This window comes from Macaca nemestrina, chromosome 9, assembly GCF_043159975.1.
Source record: "Macaca nemestrina isolate mMacNem1 chromosome 9, mMacNem.hap1, whole genome shotgun sequence".
NCBI classification, from domain to species: domain Eukaryota; kingdom Metazoa; phylum Chordata; class Mammalia; order Primates; family Cercopithecidae; genus Macaca; species Macaca nemestrina.
Genome location: NC_092133.1, coordinates 76,282,174 through 76,291,478, shown reverse-complemented (window position 1 = coordinate 76,291,478; position 9,305 = coordinate 76,282,174). Strand labels below are relative to the sequence as shown.

Sequence of the window (9,305 nt, the reverse complement as noted above, 5' to 3'; positions counted from 1 at the left end):
TCCGCTGACAAGCCACCCTCCACGATGCTCCCAGTCTCCCAGGAAGATGCTCCCAAGCACCATCCATAAATCACACCCAACGCCGTCTCCATCTGGTACCGGGCTATCAAAGGTTGTAGTTCTTTAAATGACTACATATTTTCATTAATGATTAATAATGATGTTATGGCAATAATTCTATTGCTCACACTCTGAAGATGATGTATCAACCCAAGTAAGAAAACTTCTTTCCCCAGCTTCATTAAGGTATAATTGACAAATAAAAATTGTATGTATTCAAGGTATACAATGTGATTTGCTATATGTATATACTGTGTAATAATTTCCACAATCAAAATTATAAACACATCCATCATCACACACAGTTACCCTGAAAGGTTGAAATTCTTTATCGATGTCGGTGCTTGTTTTTTTATATCTCTTGCCCCCATAGGACTTGGGGCTTCCAAGGTCATCTGGCCTTGTCTGCTGTCTCATACCTGCCTTCAATGCAGGGCTTGGCACAGAGTAGGTGCTTGGTGTAGCATGGGTCATATCAGAGAATGAACTTAAGGTATGTCCATCTGTTCTACCTCCTGAGCTCCTCTTAGCAAAGATAATTCTGCAAGATACAAGGATCCTGCTTGCGCTTTGGTAGGTCTTGCCAGGCTCAGCTGCTCAGAGATGTAAATGTCAATCATTCCACAGAGCTGTTTTTTTTTTTTTTTTTAAAGCACCTGTTAGCATAGCACTGTGACTATAAGGATTTATACTGTTGCAGGTCACAGAGGACTAGAGAGACCAGTATGGGTGAATACAGGAGGGTATTTATTTTAAGGTGTACACCAGCTCAGTGGATTCACATCCAAAAAGCTGAGCCTTGAACAAAGACTGAGCAGGGTTTTTATAAGCAAACTTACAGAAGCAAAACAAAGGCAGTTAATCATATACTGACAGGTCATGTAATCTATAGCATAACTGATGACTTGGCATAACTTGTGGCCTTGCATAGCTGGTGGCCTTCTAGCTGCATTGAAAGAAAAAACAAGAACTGGCTAAATATTTGTCCTTTTTTTTTTTTTTTTTTCCTTTTCCTTCATCTTTGCTCCTGAGGTGGGGTGTCTGGAGCCTATTCCATTGGTTTCAACTTCTCGAACAGCGTTATCTTATAACTGTCCTTGAAGTGAGCTTGCTAGGCAGAGGAAAACTTGTTTGTCTTTTCTTTTTAACCCTTGCCTTGCCACACTCTGGGCCTTGGCTTTTACTTTTCTTGGAGTGAATGAATGCAGTACTTATTATTATTTTTAAATGTCTGCCTCCGTACAATTGATCACTCTCCATTTTAGTTGCTTCAGCCCTAGAAGTAACCATGGCATGCCAATGAGGGAGACACCTCGTGTCAGAGGTCCCAGAGAAAGGCAACATCCAATGAGGGGCAGACACACAGGAGGGATGAAGGGGCTCAGGAGGTGGGAACTTGGTCTGAAAAGTATAGGAGGTGCTTTGGAGTTGGAAGTGGATGGAGGAATGGGGGATGAGAGGAGAGTCAGGGAAAAGAATTAGCTCAGCAGGGGTTTGGTTGGGATGAAAGGCATGGGGTGGGAACTTTAGAATAACTTCATGCCTGTGGCAAATTCCCTAGAGTAAGTATGACTCAGGCACAGCGTAAGAGGCAATGTGACAGACACCTGGTCCCTGGCCTCTGAGGTCTTCCTCCTTCCTACCATAATGCCTCCATGAGGAACATTTGGAGAAAGAAGGAACAAGGACTGTGTTCTGAGTTTGGTTCATTTCGGCTCAGATGCGGAACAGTGTGGGTAAATTAATAATTCAATGGGAAGAAGAAATCAACCCAAGGGAACAGGAGAGTTTACAACCTCAACAGCGGAGTCCCTATGATATGGGAGGTTTGTCAGACCCTTATCATGTGACTCTCATAGGACGGGATGAAAAGCAGAAGCCAAATAATTTGCTGTCTTAGTCTTTTCAGGCTGCTATAACAAAATAACATAAACGGGGTGGCCTACAAATTAGAGAAATTTGTTTCTCACAGTTCTGTAACTGGAAGTTTGAGAGCTGGGTGCCAGCGTGGTTGGTTCTGGAGAGGTCCCACTTTCTGGGTACAAATGGCCAACTTCTCACTGCATCCTCACACCGCAGAAAGAGGGTGAGAGAGTTGGGGTGCATGTGATAAGGGCACCAATCCCATTTATGAGGGCCCTGCCTCTGAAAGGCCCCACCTCCTAATATCACATTGGAGGTTAGGATTTCAACATCTGAATTTGGGGGGGACACAAACACTGACTCCATAACACTTGCCGAATCTGATTTCTTAAAAATGAAATTCTTGTGCATTAGGAAAAAGCCACAAGTAAGGGTAAAAGATAAGTGACAGAGTAGAAAATATTTGCAATCTGAATGGAATGAACCGCAGCTCAATAAGAAAGCAATACGAGCCCCAGGAGGAAATGGAAAAAACTAGATGGATAGGAATAAGTAAATATAATCAAAGAAATGGAGAAAGTCAGGAGAAAGGTTGCTCAATTGTACATGTTTCAAAAAATAAACACTTTAAAAAATGCAACATTGTATTTTGGCAAACAGATGGCAAGAGAGAAAGGAAAGAAAAGAAATAAAGAAAAAGGTTTTTTAAATCCAGGACTGGCAAAGATATAAGGAAATAGACATCCCCAAACGCAGTTGACGGGTATAACTTGGTACAAACTTTCTGGGTGAAAATGTGGTTCTTCTTGAAGTGTAAATGTCATGTTTGCCTAGTTTGACCTTGGGGTCAGAGGTGGCATCAAGACAGAGACAAACACTTTGCTCCCAGGCCTAGGGGATAGGACCCCAGGAGGGCAAGGTCAGTGTGTGCTGAATGGACTGGGGGATGGGGTGGGTGGATCTTAGGAAAGCATCCATTCTGGGCCACCAAAGCAGGGCTTCTCTCCTGCCCCAGGGTTGAGGTGGCTGCCTCTAGGGTGTTTTCAGGAGTGCCCACAGAAAGGCCCTGGGACACAGGGTCTGGCTGGGAGGAGCCCCCTCCTTCACAGGCCAAGGCTGCAACTGCGGAGCCAATCACAGCAGCCTGAGAGGACAGGAATTCCCTTCCTCGGAGTCTGTCAGAATCCCAAGCGACCAGGAGGAAACTGAGGCTCTGGCAGGGGAAAACACTTCGGAGGACCACCCACTCAGAGAGCAGATTGTGTCTGTGGGCAGGATGGGAGCTAAGAGTGGGAGCCAGCTGGATCTCCCTCCACTTCCTCGAGATCTGCCCAGGACACTGCCTGGTTCCCACTGCTCTGGAGGGACTGTTCCTGAGCTGTGAAGTCCTGGGATCCTGGGCTGTGAAGTCCTGGGATCCTGGGCTGTGAAGTTCTGCGATGCGATTCCTTTAGTTCTGAACTGCATGTATTCTCCAGCAGGAGGGGCAGCCCTGGACTCCCGGGCTCTGCCCAGGCTTCCCAGAAGCCTCTCTGGGAAGAGTGGGGGCCACTGCCTTTCCACTTCCCATGGCAGTCCCTGGCTCTGGCCTCCTCCAGGGCTCTGCAACCCTCTCCAGGCCCCCTGGCATGGTACCCATGCCCTCCTAGGGAGAGTAGGTGGGGTGGGGTGGGGTGGAGGGATCGACCTGTATAGATGACCCAGGGCTGTTCCATCTTCACCCTTGGGCTAAAAGTAACCCAGCAGCAGCTTCAGGGACCCACCTCCCAACCCCCACCAGGCCAACCCCACTCCCACTTCCTGGGCTTGCCCGGCCCCTCCCAGCAGGCACCTCCAGCTCTCTCCACCTCCAGCACTGAGCTCTACAAAGCAGCTCTGAACTTAGTTCTCTTCTATGTCTTTGGTTTTCTGTTTGTTTTCATCTTTAATTGTATATTTCTGCTCCTCTTTTAAAAGAAAGGAAAGAAGCCATTTTTAAAATTGTGTTTGGATTTTTGCATCAAAGCCTTCGCAGTTTGAGATATTTTAATTCGTTTTGATCTCATTTCTATTTCTCTGCTTTCCTTGTGTTTCTTTTCCATTTTTAACTTTCTGAGCTGCATGTTGGTTTTGGTGGCTTTTGGATCCAAAATGGCTTATGGGGGAGTCATAAAATGCCTATGTGGTTGCTTTTCCTCAATTTTTCACTCATTTCTAGTTTCATTGACAGCTTATTAATAGAAAATAATCTCTATTATTTGTAATTTTCAAAAACATTTTTGAGATTTTCATTGTAGTCCAAAATGGTGAATTTTAGTGTTATATGATCACCTGATGTTATCAGATTTGCATTTATTTCAATTTGTTAAATATTTAAAATTATATAATATATACATGTATATTTTAAATTATATATTTCAGGTATTTTGTGAACAGGGATTTTTAACTTTCCTTAGGGAAGCAACTGACAATAGAGAACAAGAAGTGTGAATTCTGAGGAAGGACAAGGGATGGTTTTGGGCCTCATCACTCACTCACTCACTCAGCAATTCCTTCCTTCCGCGGCCTTCCTTCCTTCCTTCCACCGAGCGCCAAGTCCCACCCCGGGCCCCTGGGGCCTGGTAAAGAGCGCAGTTATTTTGTGTGGATATAAATGTGCTCCACGCCAGCAGCCAGAGGAAACCTTCCGGGCAGAGAGACCAGGGTGCTCCCAGGATGGGGAGGGTGCTCTGGGCCCACAGGAGTGGGTTCAGCAGAGGGCAGGGTGGAGGGTGTGACTCTATTGTCGCTGTGCCCCCACGCCTCTCCAGTGATAGTCTGCCCTGTTGCCAGGCACAGATGTGGTTCTGGGCGCACCCTGGTCAGTGGTCTCAGTGTTTTGGCCCAGCTGGCCATGGTGGCTGCAAGAGGCTCTGCAGCAGCCTGGGAAATGGGGGAGGAGCTTCAGCCTCGCATGAGTTGCTTTATTGGTGAACCGGGCGGACTCCATGGAGCTTGTGGCAGAAGCAGGTGAGCACAAGTTTCACTCAGCCTGGATCACCCTTGGAGGTGGTGAGGGTGTCATGGTAATTGTGTGGTGACAGTTCTCTTGTTTTTGACAGACTTGTTTAACCAGGAGATGAAAGACATTCTGTGCAGAGATCAGGGACGTGTCACTGCAGTCCAGCACTGGTTCACTGGAATGTAAAACCCTCACCCAGCTTCACCTTGGGACAGAGGAGGTCAAAGCCCAGGAGTGCCTGCTGCCCTGGACGGGTCCAGCTTGTGATCTGGAGCTACAGAAGGTGACTTGAGGCTCTTGAAGAAAAGCTGGAGGGAACTGCTGCTGCTTCTCAAAGCCACATTCTGTGCCTTGAATGGAAACTCATGATCATTGGTGGAGAGCATGGGAGGCTGAAAGAAACCTCATCATCTCCAGACAAGAGGCACAGTCCTGAGGCAAGGAAAATGGACACAGTGATTCCCTGAGTTTCTGGACGTGGATCCTCAAGCAGCTGATAACCCAGATGGAGCGTGATTGGGGGCATTTGCCCTCTGACCTCCAGGCATGGACACAGCCTCCTCTGTCACTCCCCTCCCTTCATACCCCACCTCAGCTACCAGCCTTTCCCCTGCCCTCTTCTCCTCTATTCCCAGAGCCTGTGTTTCCAGTGAACTCAAATGTGGAGTTTGTGCGAAGGAGACGTCCTCTTCTGTCCCCTTCTCCAGGAATCCTGGGTGAACTCCTGAGCCAGCTTCCATGAGGGGCTGCTGTCCTCCTTATCCCTACTCAGGGGCTGGAGCTCCCACCCAGAAAGTGGAAAGGAGTTGCTTTCTGGCTTCTCATTGAGCCACCATATGACCCTGCTAGTCCAAATGCCCCATTACCACCAGGCCTTACATGATTTCTCATGTTTTCCCAAATGTGTGTTTGAATTATTTATGAGGGGGCTTCAAAATTCATGGAAAATGTATATTATGAAAAAACTGTGCATGGACTTCACATTTTTTTGTACCAAAATAAACTCACACCAACTTGTTATAATATTTCTGAATAGGGTCTAATTTGAGGCACTGAGAAGGATCAGACATTGGCTTGACAAGAGCGCCTATCAGAGCAACATGAATTCTGTGAAAATGGAAGTAAAAACAAACATTAAATTCATGGTGAAGCTTGGGTGGAAGAATAGTGAAGTCATGGATGCTTTACCAAAAGTTTATGGGGACAACATCCCCCACCCCCGCAAAAAAAATCAGCAGTTCATAAATGGATAACACATTTTAAGAAAGGAAGAGATTCAAGACCAGCCTGGCCAACATAGTGAAACCCCATCTCTTTTAAAAATACAAAAATTAGCTGGGTGTGGTGGCATGTACCTGTAATCCCAGCTACTTGGGAGGCTGAGGTAGGAGAATCACTTGAACCCAGGAGGCAGAGGTTGCAGTGAGCTGAGATCATGCCAGTGTACTCCAGTCTGGGAGACAGAATGAGACTCCATCTTAAAAAAACAAAAAAAAAAAAAACAAAAAAAACCAAGATGATGTGGAAGATGAAGCCCACAGCGGCAGAATATCCGTATCAATTTGTGAGGGAAAATATTCATCTTGTTCATGCCCTAATTGAAGAGGACCAATGATGAGCAGCAGAAAAAGACCCAACACCATGGACAGATCAGCTGCAGACAGGAGGGGAGATTTAGATGAAAATTTTAAACAAGTGGGATTAAGATCCTGAAGCATTTCTTCAAAGAATTGTAACAGGAGATGGAACTTGGCTTTCCCAGTACAATGCTGAAGACAAAGCACAATCAGAGCAATGGCTACCAAGAAGCAGAGGTGGCCTAGTCACAGCAAAAGCAGACAGGTGAAGAGCAAAGGTCAGGGCAACAGTTTTCAGTGATGCTCAAGGCATTTTGCTTGTTGACTTTCTGGAAGGCCAAAGAACAGTGACATATGCTTGTTATGAGTGTTTCAAGAGAGCCACAGCTTTAGGAGAAAAATGCCCAAGAAAGCTTCACCAGAGAGTTCTCTATCATGACAATGTTCCTGCTCATTCCTCTCATCAAACAAGGTCAATTTTGCGAGTTTCAATGGGAAATCACTAGGTATCTACCTTACAGTCCTGATTTGGCTCCTTATGACTTCTTTTTGTTTCCTAATCTTAAGAAATTATTTAAAGGGGACCAGTGTTTCTCCATTTAATAATGTAAGAAAGACTGCCTTGACATCAATTCCCAGGATCCTCATTTCTTTGGAGATGGACAAAATGGATGATATCATCACTTAAACAAAAGTGTCTTGACCTTGATAGAACTTGAGAGAAATAAAGTTTATATTTTTTATTCTTGTCTTTTAATTTCATTTTCCCACAAACTTTTAAAAGTCCCCTTGTATTTGTTTTTAATTTAAAAACCTCTTTTGTATGTGTTTTACTTTTCCTCAAATGATAGATCAATAGTATTATGCATAGATGAATAAAATTTGGTAAATAATGGTTATTTAAATTATTCTCATTAAAAGTTCTAGAAAACAGAAGAAGTTAATTTTAATTTTATGATGTAGTCCATTATTTCCAAAACTATGCTATTATCTGGGAGTATTTCAACCACCAGAAACATTTGAAATATGAGAACACTTCCTCTCTGCCAATGCTCCTGTGTTGCTCAGTGATAAGAGAACAGTGGAGGCTAGTTGTCAGTCTCCATAAATGTAAAAGAATGGCTTGGCTGTGCTGACATTCTGAAGGGTAGGTGGCTCCTGGTCTGGGCCCAGCAGGGCTGCTACCCCCTGGCTGTCGAGGTCCTGGTCAGAGCTGGACTGAGCTTAACTGTTCAAGGCAGTGAGAGATTGGTACAGGCTGGGAGTCCTCCTCACCAGGGCATCTGGCTTGCTGGGCCCTCAGACTCTTCATCTGGGGTAAAAAGCCTGCCCCAGTGTCATCACCATCTGTACAATGCATGTGCTAAAGGCCTCAGGGCAGCCTGGGCGAAGCGCTGCGGTGTCTGCAACTTGAGGACTAGGGGTTGGGATGCCGTGCTGAGCCAGGATCAAGCATGCCCAGGGATAGATATACACACCTTATAGGTAAAGAACAAGGCTGGAGCCTCAGGTGATACAGTGATCAATCCTAGGACCTCAGGTTCAGACCAGGTCCACCTTGCAGTGTGAAAGGCCAAGTGAACCTCACCAGGCAGGGCCTGATGCATAGCTATGGTCACTGTGGACAGAGCATGCTCTGGCATCTTCAGGGAAACCTGAACGGAGGCTCTGGGGTCAGGGGGAACAAGGTTTGAAGCAGGCTCTAGAATCTTCAGGCCATGCAACCTCTGAAAATCTGTGGAACCTCACTGAGCCCCAGTTTCCCTAGCTGTTACAAGGGAATGAAGATGGGCCCTGCCTTGCAGTGAGCTTGGGAGGGATATGGTAGACAGAAAGGGTCTAGCTAGTGCCTAGGACCTAGCAAATGCTCAGCAATGGATAGTGCTTCACATCATCCTTCTCCAGGGACACAGAACTGAGCTGGCCTCTGTGGACAAATAAGGATGAGACAGCCAGAAAAGCCATGAAAAAAGATGAAGACTCTGTTCCTATCAGACTAGGCCATTGGGAAGCAGGGGAAGTACGGGAGAATTCATGCAGATACAGCCTTGGAGACACCGAGAATTAAAATTATGCCTCCCGTCCTATCTTGGCACCTGATACAAAGCGGCTCTCCGTGGATGAGGAATGAATGAACAGGGAGAGTGATGTGTGACATTTATTTGCACATCCTTCAATTGGCTGCAGTTTTAAATTCAGCCAGTAGAGGGCAGAAGTGGCTCACGCATTCTCTGTGGACTGATTGGGGGTTTCCAGGGAGTTCTGTGTGTTCCCATGGGGGGATAATAAGCCTCAGGGTTCAGGGAACCCCATCCCTCACCATCCCTCACCAGGAGGCCTTTCAGAACCCCTGAGAGATCAAGACTCTCCCCAGCTTTCCATCTCTCTGAACAGGGCAGGCCAGTTGAGACAGACACTCCTCTATCAGTCTGACCAGGTTTCCGAGGGCCTTGCTGTGCCTGCGCCCCATTTTGTCCCAGGGACTGTTCTGCCTTTCTCCTTTGTTCAGGGCGGGGTAACCTTTTTTTTTTTTTTTTTTTTTTTTTTGAAACGGAGTCTTGCTCTGTCGCTAAGGCTGGAGTTGAGTGACACAATCTCGGTTCACTGCAACCTCTGCCTCCCGGGTTCAAGCAAGTCTCCTGTCTCAGTAGCTGGGATTACAGGCATGCCCTGCCACCTCACCTGGCTAATTTTTGTATTGTTAGTAGAGATTGAGTTTCGCCATATTGTCCAGGCTGATTTCGAACTCCTGACCTCGGGTGATCCGCCCACCTCGGCCTCCCAAAGTGCTGGGATTACAGGCATGAGCCACTGCGCCCGGCCGT

The 9,305-nt window shown here is 46.3% G+C and overlaps 1 long non-coding RNA gene across 1 annotated transcript; it reads left to right on the top strand.

Annotated features, from left to right (window-relative positions):
* Positions 1-94: 94 nt before the first annotated feature.
* Positions 95-7,181, top strand: LOC139356283 (uncharacterized). Its single transcript, XR_011607866.1, has 3 exons — positions 95-112; positions 4,359-4,911; positions 5,004-7,181. It is a non-coding gene; the product is annotated as an uncharacterized lncRNA (long non-coding RNA).
* The last annotated feature ends 2,124 nt before the right edge of the window (positions 7,182-9,305 follow it).